Source organism: Sturnus vulgaris, chromosome 1 (genome assembly GCF_052056855.1).
Source record: "Sturnus vulgaris isolate bStuVul1 chromosome 1, bStuVul1.hap1, whole genome shotgun sequence".
NCBI lineage: Eukaryota > Metazoa > Chordata > Aves > Passeriformes > Sturnidae > Sturnus > Sturnus vulgaris.
In genome coordinates, this window is record NC_142243.1 from 21,038,982 (window position 1) to 21,053,559 (window position 14,578).

The window sequence follows — 14,578 nt, forward strand, 5'->3', positions numbered from 1 at the left end:
CTGCATCTTACTTTGTCTTAACAAAACAGCTGTGTGATCCTACTCTGCAGGTCCATCATTATCACAGCAAAACATACTCCAAAACTGAAAGATGTGGGAAAGAAAATTAGTTTCAAGTGATTTTCTGTGAAAAGCTAATGTTAAAAAAAAAAAAGTAAGATGGTTTGCATTTTTTCTCAAACATCTTGAGCAGGACATAAAAAAGGGGCTATTAATTTCAGGCAGATTGTGTGGTTCTTGGGGGATCCTGTGCAGGGCCAGGAGTTGTATTTGATGACCCTGATGGGTCCCTTTTAACTCAGTATATTCTATGATTCTATAAATGTCAAAGTGCATCTAGGGACCAAAATAAATAGTCTCTGTCGTGGTGAGAAATAGGTCTTGGTACAACCCCTGAGGACAGTTGGCTCCCTTCTGTACAGCTGAGGCAATGGTAGCTGTGGGCACTGAGTCAAAAGCCACTGGATGTATTATCCTGAAATACAATTATGATTGAACTTTTTTCCCCTGTCAATGAGAGGCAGAGAAAAGGAGGATCTCTAAGCAGTTGGAAATTTCCTTAATCCCATTAAGTGAAGCTCCCTTCTTTAGTCGAAAAAATCATATCCCAAGTGGGATTTTTTGACACAAAGCATCTCAAAGCTTGTTTGTGGATTTTTTTTTCCCCAATTCCTTCTAATAAAATAAAGCTGAAGCCCAGAGGGAGGCAGGGCAGTGACTGCCCAACCAGCTGGATAGGAGACATGGCAGAAAGTCCAGTAAATGCTTCTAAAGTGAGTTAAGGTATATTCCTAAAACACTAATCTCCCCCTTTCATACAGAAATCCTTACAAGATAAGCTTTGCTGACTTGACAGGAGAAAAAGGAAAACTTTTTCTTCCTGTAAATACTTGAGCAGAAAGGAAATTTCACAGGGAAAAATGATTGTCATAAACATCATAAATCTTTAAGGACCTTAGTAATAGGAAGTGTCTGGGGTTACAGAATCTTTTAAAATCACCTTAGAGAAACTAGAGGTCCCAGTCCTCAGCCTTCCAGCTCTTAAAGCTACCTTCCCCTGTTCACTGAGAAAAAATGTGGGAATTATTATCTCCTTGCATCATTGCAAAGAAAAACTAGCCCATGACATTCACACGGCTGGCCACACAGGCACAAAAGAGTCCTGTAAGTGGTCCCTGAGTGCATATAAATCCTGTGAACCCATGTTCTATCAGCACAGGCTAGACATTTCATATCTTTCCAGCCACCTCTACTCTCACTGTTGGCGAGTGGATGGTAAAAACCACCATCTCACTTTTCAACAGGAATTCATTTTTTAATGGTCTGGAAAATAATAAAAATTGGTTTGAAAGTTAGAAATTTCGTTGGAAATAGCATAAGTGAGCAAAATTAACTTTCAAACTTAGTTCTAATTGCTTTTCTTCACTCCCTTTCACCCACTTTGGTCACTGAAAGCTTTGCACTGGGACCAAATTAACTAGAAATATATTTCCAATCCTGCCAAGATATCCAGAGTGGATAGTGATGAATAAGATCTTTTTCACCTTGGGTAATGACAGAATTTGCCACTGCCTGTAAGGTCTCTCTGGCAGGAATAGAAAGGTCAGCTGTGAAGCCTTCTTTTACACTGAAATGTCATCAGTCAGAGTGCTGGGGAAAAAAATGAAGTGAGTTGGGTTCAAGTATTTCCTAAATGCCAAGCTTCACTCCTCTGATAGGCTCAGACCGGAAAGATTAATTCATATTCACAGAAAATTATTAAAAGTTTCCTCTAAAACTCTTCACGAAGTGAGAGATCCTAGAGCTTTTGATGATGTTGAAGGAAATTCTTCTCATGCTATAGGGATCTGCTACAGTTTATATTTTTAGTGGTGATAGACACTGCTGCAGTTGAATGTCACAGGTCTTAGAGCCTGAAAAAGGTGTACTTTCTCTCTTGTTATTATCAGTTACCTAAGGACTCCAAGAAAAGCATTCCTGTTTGCTGAAGTAGATATTTTGCAGAGGACATTCTTAGCACTGGAGTATTCTTAGCTCTGAAAGGAGATGTTTATTCCTTTGGGTTGATCTCATGTTCTGCCCCAGCTAAATGTGCACTCACATCTCTGAAACGGGGCTTCTCCCACAGTGGACAGGGCTAAGGACACTCAGAGTCACTCTCCAGTCTTTCCTTCCAGAGACAAGAGCTGATACTGGCTTCTACAAACAACACAGTACTTCTGAATGACTGGAAGTGGAAGAAGGAAACTCATACCTCTGTGTTGCATCGTATCCATGGAAATAGTGTCTGGGGAGTAGAGTCTGTTCTGCTTCTGACTTGCTCCAAATAACATAGCAGATGATTTTGTTGAAATTAAAGATACATCAGATAAAGTTCTATTCAAGGTCTGGCTATAGTTTTGGTTTGGGGCTTTTTAAAAATAATTTGTACACTTGAAAAGAGAGCAGGCATTAAATTCACGGATGACACCAGGCAGGGAGAAACAGCAAGAGTAATGGAGGGCAGGACCAAAACTCAGAATGACCTTGGCAAATTTAAAAAGTGTTCTGATAAGAAAAAGAGAAAGTACTGTGAAGACAAGGTCCTTAGGTAATCAGGTATAAGGAACTGAGCAAATGCAGGATGAAGCATGACTTGCTGGACAGCATTTTGCAGAGAACAGAGCATGGAGAATCCCAAGAAAAGCAGAAGTCAGGGACCTAAAATGTATGAGATGTATAAACAAAGCATTGTCTACAAAACCTAGGAGTATTTCTTTTCTTATTATGTTGGTGAGTCCTTGGGTGAAGGATTACATCTGATGCAGGGCAGCATCTCAGAATTGGTGAGTTCTGAATTTTAAAACACTGATACACCTTCCTGGTGCTTCAGGGTGTGCATTGTTCTTCAGACCTCCCCAGCTCCTTTAGGGACACTTTGGTTTTTACTTTTGTCACAGCCACATCCAAGTCACGGCTCTGTGCTGCCAAAGGCAGCTCTGAAGAATGGGCAGGAAAGCAGCTGCAAGTTTCTGTATTTCTCAGAACCCATGTCACCTATTCAAATAAAGAGGAAATATTCAAGCAGGCAATATTTCACATATTTTTAATAGGGCATGTGAGATTTGAGGGTTATACATGGGAAATCCCACATTATAAGGGATGTTTGGCAGCTCCAGTTATTTTTGAAAAGATGTGAATGATCTGAAAAGGGTCCAAAGGAGGGCAGTAAGAATGATTAACTGTCTGCAAAGACTGACAGCCAAAAGAAGGGAAGAATGGGGAGGGAGACAGACATAAGCTTCTGACCTGTAAAAAGTTGCTGCTGCAAAAGAAAGGAAGTAATCTGTTTGCCATGTTCATGTTGTGCAGGATAAAAACCTAACAGCTTTATGTGTCACGGAGGGAGTTTTAGGTTAGATGTTAGAAAGTGTTTCTGAACAGGCAGAGCAGTGAAGCATACGAATCATCTTCCCTGGGGAATAGCTTGGGACACATGGTCTGGAAAACTGGGCTGAACTGCAGAGACTGAGTGTAGCCTAAGGCAGAAGAATGGAAAGAGCAACCTTGAAGAGTTCTTCCCAGAACTGGAAGTCTTCCCAGTACTGCTTGTAAGTCTATCAACAGCAGTAAAAAGAGGTAATCAGCTGAGTGGCATGTCATCTTGAAAAATTCATTAGCTCTTCAAGCAACAGGAAAGTTCCCACAGCATGTCTTGGAAAGCATGAAATTCAGCTTTAATCCTAAATGTTGCTTTCTTGGAAACAGTCTCAGTGAGGTAATAGTCTGCACAAAATAAATTACTGCATTCAAGTCAAAGACCGAATTTTGACTTCTATTGTCTGCCTTTTTTTACCTATAGGCATCATCTACAGAATCAGGGATTGCAGTACTATTCCCTATAACACAGGACAGAACGGAGGGACCTGGATTTTTTTTTATAGCAGTGTTGACAGTGATATTTTTCTTTAGGTATTACCTTGTCCCTGAATCTTTTGTCATGCATCTAGGTAAGAAAAATAGAGATTTCACATTACATGGACAGATGTGATAACTAACATAACACTACTAATATAACACTACATCAAATATATATATATATGCCTTTCATATGCCTTAAAGGACTATTTGCTCCATCTGGTTACTGGAGATACTTAGGTTTAGGTAAATTTTCTTCAGTCTTTTTAGGGTAAGAAGTTCTATCTGCATGCAACCCTCATGAATCCATACGGAGATTCCAGACCAAATTTACCAAAAGTTTGCGACTCTAAGATTGATATAAGAATAATATACACCAATCAAGGAAGAACTGTCATGACTATGGTTAACTTATTCTTTTAATTATACTGTATGAAACACTTATATTAAATAACTTCACTAACAACTAAGCCATAATGTACAAGCTGGGGTATGATTTTTCTTTAAGATACTAATTTTATCCTGAGATTTGATTTTTTTTTCTGACATGGATAATATTTCTGCACTGACACCTTCATACTGCAAAATTAACTATGTCTGGGCAATCAGAGTTTATTAATTTCTTTGTATTTTATTGTATTCCCTTTTTAATATTTGAAGTAACATGAAAAATTGTTTAAATTTCTCACTCCTTCACTAGTTTGTTTTCTTTTAAAACAATACATATTTTTCTAGGACCTAATAAAAGAGAAACTGTTCATAGAAGATTATTTTTATGGTCTTCCATTTTCTATATTCAGTCATGTAAAGGTGATATCATTACCCTGTGGGGACTGTGTTTTTTGTTTGCAGTGGCACCCCAGGGATAGTATAAGGATGTATTTACATAACCATTGCCCTTAGAAATGTCACAGTATCAGGTTTAAGTTACTGAGCAATAAATTCTTACCAGGTTTCAAATCCAAAAGGGGCAGCATGGGAATTACTTTTTATATTACATCTTTAAACATGCTTTTCTTTCTAGGTGATAGAAAAATTACAGTGAAGTAGGGAGAGAGGAAAGGAGAAAAATAATCTGACTCATGTTGTTAGGTAAATCTGAAAAGGTGATTTCTCATTTCTGGCCTGCTAGCCTTGGGGCACATTTTTCTTTGTTTCTCTGCCCAGCTTGTACTGGTCCTTTTGAGATGAGGTAAAGACTCATCCACCCCCACAATGCAGTTCTGATTTTGGATGAAAATAGGACCAAAACCAAAACTGATTAGGAACTAATTCTGCTGGAAGACACTTTCAGCCAAGTCTTTTGGACTTCCCCCTCAATTCTCTTTTCTGACACCAGATTCTTCTGGCACCAGATAGTTGAGGAAAAGGAACAGTTTGGACCAGCTTTCTCACCCTCTTCTCAAGTACTAGTTCAATTTTGAACTAACTTTTGATTTTACCTTCATAATAGGTTTTATGCAAGGCCCAAATGAAATTGCTCCTTTAGCTCTGATTGTTCATGCACATAATCTGTCAGTCAGCCTAGGAAGTATGACCTAGGAACTGAGAAAGTATTGCTTTTAATGGCAGAAGCAAATTGCAAATTAAAAGGATTAATATGGCCCTGTCACTGCCCAGTGCTGGAGTCATTACATTTAAAATTGTAAACAAAAGCCTATAAATATTCAATTATGCTCTGCTGTTAAACTATGCTTTCTACATCCTAATCATCCATCACACGTAAATACTGATAACTACAAGCTGCTAATTCCCACTGCAGCAGCAGCAAATCTGCAGCCTGGCCAGCGGGTGGCAAACGTGTTTAACTGGAAATCTGATCTGCCCCTGCTATGGGACTCCCAGCCTACAACATTTCCTAACTGCTTTCAGCATGTCACTCCTATCAGAGGTCCTGCTGTAAAGCTTCAGCCCTCGTACTGCTCAGAAAGATAGCTCTAATTCACTCATTTGTGGTCCTGCTCCAAGACTTCATTCCTTCCTTCCTCAGTAGAAGCCCCAAGATCAATACAGTCCTTGCCCATGACAAGCACCCTGGCTTCAGGTGCATAATGGCAAATATATCCCCAGAAAGAAGCCCTAAAATACCCACAGCAGTGCAAACAGATCATGACTCGGCAATAAAGGCATGCCAGAATCCTGTATCTGAACAGGTGAAGGATGTCCCCAGTGCTCATCCTCTCCCTCTTACCTGTCTGGGAAAAGGAAACTTAAACCAGCTCCTTCTGTCCCTTCTTCACTGCCAGAGAGTTGCTGCTATGGCAAAGTCAATGTGGGAGGGAAAGCGGCAAATAACCATGTTGAAAGGATTTCTGGAGTTTGACAATTTCATTAGGCATCTTCCCACTCTTCATTTTATTTCTCCTTGTTTCTAGAATTATATTTCGTATATGAAAACTTTAGCAAAAGCTAAAGGACTCTGTTCTCACTGAATTAAAACACAGGATAAGGAAAAGGAAGTTTAGAAGATTGCTGAAACTCTAGGAGTCTAGGGGGAAAAACAGAAAAGATAATACAACTTTTCCTCGTTTATGAGACACATATATATATAGTATTTCTCGTTTCTTAATGTTCTGATATATTAACAAATCAGTCATGTATAAGACTGTTACTGGTCTGCTCACTGCCCATGATAAAAATGGTTTAACAGCTGGTTACTGTCGTCGGGCAGCTGCATCAGGTGACAGTGCACCACCACCATCTACTGATCAATGGGCTGTACTACCAAGAGATAAAGGCCCCCACTTGGACCGATTTGGATTTGCAGATTTTAATTCACAAGTTAAAATTCTTGTACTGAGCCCGAGTTTGTCACGTGTTGCACGTGCCTGACAAGGAGAGCAAAGACAGCTAAATTTAGAAGTCTAGAAGGATCATAAAACCAAAAAAAAATTTCAGGGAGCAACTATTTAGGGGTTTTGGGTAATGCTGATCTGCTCCTGGGAAAACTGCAGATATAGATTATTTGAACAGCATTTTGCTCTGACTTACAAAACATGTAAAACTGGTAACCTGATGGTAGGCAACGCTGATTAATGTTGCACTGAAAGGATAAAATACTGTGCTTTTTTCCTCCACTTTTACTCATGCTAATGAAAATCATCACCAATATTGTATAAATTACCCTTGACAACTCTCCCAAAGTTGCCTGTGTCCATTTAAAGAGCTCAGTAAAATAATGCATTGCATTGCATAGGGCACACACTTGGTTCTTCAGGCTAAGCTTTGAGCATATTTGTTCACAGGAGCTAAGCTGTCCTCTTGAATTTGACTTTATAAAATAAAGATTATTTCATTTTTGTAGTTATTAAAGGGATAAATTGGTATCAAATGTCTTAGCTTTAAAGGGATTATTTTGGTTCATATTCTTTTCCTAACCTTTCAAGGTCTATATGTACTTAGACCAGCTACTTACTTTTCCACTTTTTTTGAGAGGCTGCATAGAATCTTTTTCTGCCCCTTTACTAGAAGTATTTTTTTTTACTGGAAAAGTTATGGATGTTGAAAATGTGATCTCTCGGCCTTTCTTATGCTGTTGAATCCTTTTGTTCTAATACTTCTGTAAACCAAGTTGATGTGAGTGAGGATTAACCTGGTAGAGTCCAAGTTGTCTAGAAGTGGCACACTATTAACAAAAATCCTGCTGAGTAGCTTGTGCAGTAGCTACATTCTTCGAAAGGAAATATCAAAAATACCCAGTAGGAGCACAGGATTTCACATCTTTTCCATCTTGGTGTAAGTGTCAGTGCATTGTGAATGAAGACACAGACTGGCACTCAGAGCCATCCTTTCCACTTCAAGTCTACTGCCTTTTGTTAAAGTGTTCCATATGGCTACCTCTTCAATCCACTTATCTTCTTTTGTCTGTGTTGGTGGAGTTGTGCTGACTTAGAGCAGTAGATAATAAATCATTATGTTCTGTACTAGTATTACCTCTGTGTTTCACTTCACTCTGTGCTCTTAGATGCTCTAACATCCATGTTTGAGGACAGTCGCCTTTGATTTACTGTTGAGAAAGCCTTGAACACCTCTATACAATAAATAGTGTGGTAATAACAACTTACTCCCATTGAGCAAGAAATCAGACACTAGGTAATGATCTAGTGGTCTGTCTTGTCTTGGACTGCAATCAAGGGAATTTACAGGTGTTCAGCTGGCCACAGGAGGGCTCTCATATTGTTCCCTAGATTCAGTGAGGAATACAGTGTGAACAAAGACCGCATCATTCAGATCAGACAAAGTCTCTCTTTTCCCAGATTACTCAGAGTTTACAAAAAAAATGAAGGTTTTTATAGTTCTAAAACAAAGCCTTTTCATCGGGTTTAAGACCAGCTGGGACCATTAGACCATATTGCAGAATATGAAACCATTGTTCCCAACATTTTTGTAGCTGAAACTCCATGCAACCACCTTCTCCACTTTCCCAATCCCTAGAATTCATCTTTGGCTGGTCCTTTCCACTTCTTCTTTACTCCTTGTACATTCCCTCATTTTAATGTCTCTTAATGGCAATAGTAGGGAAGTCATGCTAATTATCCCAGCAGGATTTGCTAGCCTGACTTCAGTCACAGCCATTCTTAGCCTCTAATGTCATTATTCTGAAGCACACCTTAGTGACTGGAAAGTAAGAACATGAGCTCTAAGATTGTACCAATGTGCTTTTGTTTTGTCAAGCTGTTTTTGCTGAATGTGTGGTATTTTTGTGCCTTTACACAGTATAGAAATTTTAAAATAATTATACTAACTCCAGAGATTTTAAACTAAACAAAGAATAAAAGTCTTTTACTCAGTTAATACTTCCCTTGTATGTTTATATATATTATATTTACCTACTATGCACAGGTACATTTGTATGCCTAGGTGTATGTATTTATGTCTTGATATATAGCTACATTTTGTTTTATAATATGCACAGAAAGATTGAAAAAGGACAATTTTTCATGGTGGCATTGTAAACACATAAATGTTTTTCATGGAAAGGAAATTCAAGAAAAGCATGCTTAAATTTTACAACTTCTGTCTTAGTTCTACTGGATTTCCATTTTCAGTAGTTTGTGTGTATCCACACACATATGCATGCATGCATGGTTAAGTCTAACATTTGAAGAATTTCAGTTTCCAACAGGGAACATTTTGTTAGTGTTCATTAGCCTGAGTCCTTCATTTCAATAGGAACTGTGTGTCTAAATATTCCTGTGAACACTGTGTCTGATGGAGGTACTGAATTCCTTCAATGCAAAGCGAGTACATCTCAAAAGCAGGCTGCCAAGTGCTAGGCCAGTCTGAAGCAGAGGCAGACAAATTCAATGTACATTTGGACAGATTAACTTCTGGGACTAGTCTGAGTCACTCTCATGCTGAAATAATGTCCCTACAACAGGCCAAATGCAGGGCTTCCTGAGCATCTCTCTCTGCAAGCATGTGACCCACTTAGGGGTCTGACTATTTTTCTGGGTCAAACCCATGCATTTGTGCCTTCATTTTCTCAAGCTTCAAGCTAAAATCACAGCACCATAAGATACATGTAGTGAGCTCACCTCTCATTTTCTAGGTTTCCCAAAAAAAGCTACATTCATTGTACTCTGGAGAGCACATTGCAATTAAAGTCTTTATTTCCATAATTTTTTCAGTTAAAAACAGAAACTGCCATCATCCTGGGTTTTGTGGCACAATACTTCTGTACTCTGTTTGATGGCCATACCACCTTTGTCAATAAGTGATCTCAATAAATTTTCCCAGTTCCTGTCTCCCATACTCCTTTTCAGTGTACAAGAGTTGTGTCTTTGAGCCTTGCACTACAGGGATAGCCTGGCTTGTATCTATGGACATTATTCCACAATTCCACACTCAGCAGACCCATAAGTTTCTTCCATCCTGGGGAAAAAAACTCACCACATTTTTAGATACCTTGTTGGTCTCTATCCTGTCTACCCAACATAGGGCCACAAACACTCTTGCCTTAGTTTTCTCTGTGCTGGATGCAGGAATTAATAATAACATTTTTTTTAATTAATTTTTAATTTATACAAGGCATACATTCAGCAGGGCAACTGTTCCTGGAGCATCCTGAGGTGTATGAGCACTCAGTGGATGTTCCTCAGGAAGCAGCACAGGGTTTGGTGTAAAATTAAAGTGGGTAATCCATAATCAAGTAAGCATATGGTGTGTCAGCATGGTGGGAAATACCAACAGATCAGGCAAAGCCTGTTTGCCAAGCTAAGTGGAAGGGCCTGGGAAAACCAGAGGTTTGCTGCCTTACCTAGAAGCAGCTGATCTCTGCTTCAGTGAACAGCAGCAGCTTGTTGCTCACAGGAGTTTGTTCCAATAGACAGCTACCCACTTTGCCTTTCCCAGAGCCAGGCCTGCTCACATGGGTGTTCAAAGGATTTGGAATGCCAGAGACAAAAGCATTTCACAACACTTCAGCCCCCATCTCTTGAGGCTTGTACCTCTTGAGGAAGCCTCAATTTTTTCTTAAGTAGTCATGAGACAAGTCTTCACAGCCAGTTCTATTTCTGATTAATTACCATGCCTGGTCTTATTCACTCATGAGACAAATAATACAGTCCTGCCCATCATTTCAGCATGTCACATTTCACTGTGTTTTCCACTAGTTAAGCGCTGTCTTTTTCAGATGATGATTAATTTAGGCAAAACCATCTGCAGATGGTCCTTCTCTCATTCCTGTTCCCCTCCCTTGGAAATCTGTATATATTTCAGATATACAGTCCTCCAAAAAGTTGGGAAGAGATGATTCTCAGATAGCAACTGAAACAAGAACCACTCTCCTATCTTTTTAATGTAATTTAATAAAAATTTCAACAGATGTTCCATTCTAATATATCTGTAATCAACAGCACAGATATCAGGTTTAATTAGAAGTCAGGGATGGGTTCTGTCAGTATGTCTTCAGTCAGTATGATCTACTGTATATCAAGAATAATACAAACTTACTGTGAAAAGTATCACAGTTAAAATGAACAGACTATTCAGGAATGGAATGGAATGGAATGGAATGGAATGGAATAGAATAGAATAGAATAGAATAGAATAGAATAGAATAGAATAGAATAGAATAGAATAGAATAGGGTTCTGTCTGTCTCAGTGCACTCCGAAAAGAAAAGCCATGGGCTGCCAAAAAAAAAAAAAAAAAAAAAAAAGAAAGAAAGAGAGATTAGTATTTAAATTGTCTTTTAGTCTTCAGGTGCACATCCTTTGTTTTTAATACTATCATTTGTATTTTAAATGCATAGAGAAAGATCTGCCATCTCCTCTTCATATAAGCAGGGACTAAGTTAATTTTCTCCTAAACTCTGGCATAGAGAACATAGTCATATCTTCCTCCCCCAGATGACAAAAACATTTGCATTGCTCATCCCTTGGTCCTTTGGTCACCTTCCTCCAACAGGTTTCTGACATTGTCTTCCTTCCTTCCCTGTCAGATGCTCCTTTGATACTTTGCTTCATATAGAAACTCATTTCTGTTGCTCCCCCACTCTGTGCTATGCACAGAGAACAAGTGCATTCCAGGTCTTCAGCAGCAACCTGAAAACAGCAGGACTGTTGCAGGAACAAAGGTTGCAAGGAATGATAAAAATCTTAAGGAGATTGGATTTGGCTTTTGGTTATTTCCAAAATATTGGGAGATGGCAGGACAAGGAAAAAAGCACAAATACACCAAGATGCTTCCTGAGACATTGAGACATCCTGGGACCCGTAAGACTCAGAATAGTAGCAAAGAAACCATCAGAGCCATTTATAAGCATAAACACATGAAAAGCCAAGCAGTTTCCACATACTAATATTGTAGAATTTAACTACTTATGTGTCACACGAAAACAGCTTGGTTGCAAACTCTGAGCTTGAGTTTAGTGACAGAAGGAAAACAAAAGCCATCACAAAATGCATTATATAAATTGTTGTGGGAGGGACAGTGTTTAGCACTTGCTAATTCAAAGATGAGCCCTTGGGAGCTAAGACACTCCTTATATTTGCTGGCACAGCTGTAGCTGTCGAAGGGATTACTAAGGCGTGATGGGATGTGTGTGGCAGTCAGATGCAGCAGAACAGTCGTCTGAGAAAAATTATATCAATAAGTGCCACAGTGTTTTGGGGTTTTTAACTAGGTAGTTAAAATATTCCCAAAATTACTTCCAGTGAGAACTGGTGGCATAATACAGTGAAATACTGTATATTATCTCAGGAATACCTGAAATGTTTTATAATTCGAACTTTTTAGATAGAGTTGGATTTGATGATCCTTGTGGGTCCCTTCCAACTTAGGATATCCTATTCTAGTCTATTCTGGAACAGAGGTATTTGCAAATTGCCAATAACTTTGAGCTATTTAAAAGCTGCTGCATAATGGCATTTGGAAGAAAGAAACCCTGAGCTTTCAAAATGGCAAGTCTCCACCTCTAATGAAGAAACAATGATTCATATTGATGCAGAATTATCTGTGTGACTCAGCAGGTGTATTGACCAACCAAAGATAAGGGATGGGTTCTGATAAGTAAAAAAATCCCTATTCCTCAATTTACATTAAGGGAGGAAAGAGGTTGAAGTAGGAAGGTGGGAGTACCTGTAGTAATAGAGATTACATGAAACTGCTTCAACAAGACTATGGCAGCAGGTATGGCAAAGTTCAGAAATATAAACTGGTATAAATGCATAAGATAAAACAACTGGAAGAAAAGACAAAGAAAAAAAAGCAAGTGCTGTTTAGAAGTTTGGGTGAGAAGGAACAATAATCAGGTCTTAAATGGTAAAGAAAAGTCAAAGTTTTTGAGTAGAATGCTATAATTTCCAATTGTAAAACTGATATCCTTGAAACTGAAGTTTGAAGTAAATAATATTTGGAGCAGAAAGATAAATCAGCTTTTGGCTAATATAGGCAGTAGCCGAAACCATGAGAATAAGTGAAATGTCCTGGATGACAGGAGATGTGAAAGCAGAGGTGACAAGCAGAGAAGAGGAAGAGGAGCCAGAGAAAAACATAATTGACTTTAGAACTTCAGAGAAAATATTTTAAAAAAATCTTAGTAAGATTATGGCTTCTGAGAACAATGTTTGCCAGTTTTCTATTGATTTATAAAGTGGTTTCTTTTTGTTTTCCCCTCAAAGATTTTAGTCCAGGACTTGTAATGACAGCTCAAGGCCATTAAGCATGACTCTTTTGCATTTTATATTTGCTGACTCAAATGAACTGTCATCAGGAGGCACAAGGAAGCAGAAACACTCACAAACTCTGTGAACAGAGCTGTGCCTGGATGGGTGCTCGTGTTGCTATCGACTTCCACAAGAGCTGTAGTGCTGTGGTGGCCTCCAGGAGAGAACTGAGAGCAACGGTGTGACTTGGTGGTGAGGAATTCAGATCTAAACTGCTTTGAGTGTATCTCAGCAAAGTGATTAAACAGAGAGGAAAGGCTCTTAGATTTAGTTATTAAGAGCTTTAGGAAAGACAGTGGTTTTATATGAAAATATACTTTAGAAAGCTTCTATTTTACTGGTATATTTTGTTGTCACTTGGTGTAGCTTAAAGAAAGTTTGGTTTGTTTTAATCTGACTTTTTTGTTGTATCATAAGAGTTTTGTGGCAGCTCAGACTATCATGTAAATAATATCCAGCAGAGTTTAAATCAAACCTTCAGAAAAAGTTTTATGTTCGCCTAGCTGATGTCCAAATGACAGACATCCTTTCATCTGAATGGAGCCATAAATAACAGAAAAGGGCAAAGAAGGATTTTAATGCTGAATAACACCTTCTTCTTAATTATAGTCTATGTTAACCTTATAATAATCCTTAGTATGAGTGTTGTCACCTTTTCTTATTTTATTCAGAATGTTGGTGTTCTTACTAAATCCTTAACTCTCAGAGTCAGGGATTCATCTGGGATTTTCAGATATTTTTGTTTGTTTTAAACTCACCTTTCAGAAATGCAGGAAAATCTGGAAAACGGGACTACCTTAGAGTTTGAAAAACCCCCTTGCCTGTCACAAAATGTTCTGATATTTCCCATAGCTCCCAAAAGCTCCAGAGGCCCCATACAACCCTTCCTTCATTCTTCCGTCCCTTGTCCCCAAACCCACTGACTCCTTGGTCATCCTTTCATCCCTGCTTCAGATCTTCCAGTCCCTTCTCAGCTGCTGAGCCTGGCTTCCAAAACCCTCATAATTAACTTCAGGACTCCCTGCCAGCTTTTCCTCTGCGACCTTCATACAATGCTTACAGATATTTTTTTTTTAAATCTCAGCCTAGTCCCATTCTGGCAGCTCCCATAAGATAAATATAATTTTATTTCATACAGAAATAGGGCAGTAAAAGCTACTTTTGGCTCTAATATTTATTGAAGTCTCGAGCTGGTCCACATCCAGCTGTCTACTAAGGGATTTAATGTGCAGTCAGGTATGGGGATGTATTTCACACATAACTGTTTCACACTGGTTTCCCTATGTAAACATGTACTAAGGTCTTGCTGAGCCAAACATTTCTTTACCTTATGAGCAGTAGTTGAGACTCATATTAATAGCACAGCATGTGTATGTCAATGTTGAAATGATCTGAGATCTTCAGGGGGAAAGGTATTTATGCCAAAGACAGCATTATGTTTTGGTATCCATGCTCAGCATGGCTACAACTAAAACAACAGTAGTACTCAATCACTGCTAGATTTCTCAAAAG